The sequence below is a fragment of the Fukomys damarensis genome, unplaced genomic scaffold (assembly GCF_012274545.1).
Source record: "Fukomys damarensis isolate Sample0158 unplaced genomic scaffold, DMR_v1.0_HiC HiC_scaffold_16027, whole genome shotgun sequence".
In the NCBI taxonomy this organism is placed as follows: domain Eukaryota; kingdom Metazoa; phylum Chordata; class Mammalia; order Rodentia; family Bathyergidae; genus Fukomys; species Fukomys damarensis.
In genome coordinates, this window is record NW_022916939.1 from 1 (window position 1) to 1,388 (window position 1,388).

Genomic DNA, 1,388 nt, shown 5'->3' on the forward strand with positions numbered 1-1,388 from the left:
TAATTTCCCGTTCTTCAGAGACACTAATACATTTTTATCTTTCTAATCTCAACACCACTTCTTTCTCAGGCTGACACAGCAGTCAGTAAGCTGCGGGGATTCTGAACGCAGTATTCACTCTGCCCTCTCAGTCGTAGCCGTGAAATCTGATAGTGCTGGCGTTCATCGTCTCTGGTTCTTTCAACTGCTGGACCACCTTATGAGCTGCTTCCAAGGAATTAATGAGATTCCGCAGCTCTTCCTTACTGGTTTGAACAGAATGTGGTTTTACTTCACCATTTTCTTCTACATCTAGATGAAGGTTAAAAAGCAGCATTTGTAAAGTAGCGATTTCATCACTAGAAAGCTTTAGTGGCCAGTCAGAATCTTGTAGCTGTGCAGAGCAGACACCAACCATCTCTCCTAGCAGCACCTGCTCGATTTAATCTTTCCTACTTTTCAATCATTTCGCGATAGATTCTTGATGGGATGAACTCAACTGATCAAACTGTTGAAGAGTCTCTTCATCAGATAAATTTTTACCAGCTCCTGCTTTGAAGAACTTGGTGACATCTCCTAGAACATGAATCCCTTCTGTTGAATCCCAAACACTGTGATAATCCTGGTACGGAGGATAAACTCGACCACAGATGCCATCGATTAGTATATGAAGCTGGGCAGGGGAGGCAGCTTCTGCAGCTGCCACAGTGCATCGCCTCTTCCAGCTCCATCCTAGTGCTTGGCCAGGGCCGGGGTCACAATGTCGTGAAGCTTTTGCTCTATATTGTATGACTTTTATTGTTGTTATTATCATTATTGTTGTGATACTAAAGTTTGAACCCAGGACCTTTACACTAAGCTATATCCCCAGCCCTTTTTATTTTTTTGCTTTTTATTTTTATTTTTTGGGGACCAGGGATTGAACTCAGAACCTTACACTTGCAAGGCAGGTGACAGCACCACTGAGCTAAATCCCTGGCCCTTTATTTATTCTTTTAAATTTTTATTTATTAATTTTTTTGCTTTTAAGATAGGTCTTACTAAGTTGCCTAAGTGAGAGCTTGAACTTGCAAATCCTCTGGCCTCAGCTTCCTTCAATTCTGGAGTTATATAGCCTCCCAAATAGCTAGAATTATAGGCATGCACCACCACAAACAGCTGAAATTTTCAGCTGAGCTACATAGTGGATAATTTCAGCTTGAAAGCTTCCATATTAAGATATTGAGAAAAATAAAGAGGGGGAAATATAGGCAAAAAGATGCATAATGATGATATGAAAGATTGCTAACATCTCATAAGTAATATTGAAGGCCAGTAGAAAATAGAATTACAGGGTTTTTTTCCTCATTGAGTTTATTGGTACATTTTAGGGATACAGTACAGTTACATTTATTGTTGGGATCTTGTAC

At 40.0% G+C, this 1,388-nt stretch overlaps 1 pseudogene; it reads right to left on the reverse strand.

Annotated features, from left to right (window-relative positions):
- Positions 1-127: 127 nt before the first annotated feature.
- Positions 128-711, reverse strand: LOC104859642 (annotated as a pseudogene).
- Positions 712-1,388: the final 677 nt, after the last annotated feature.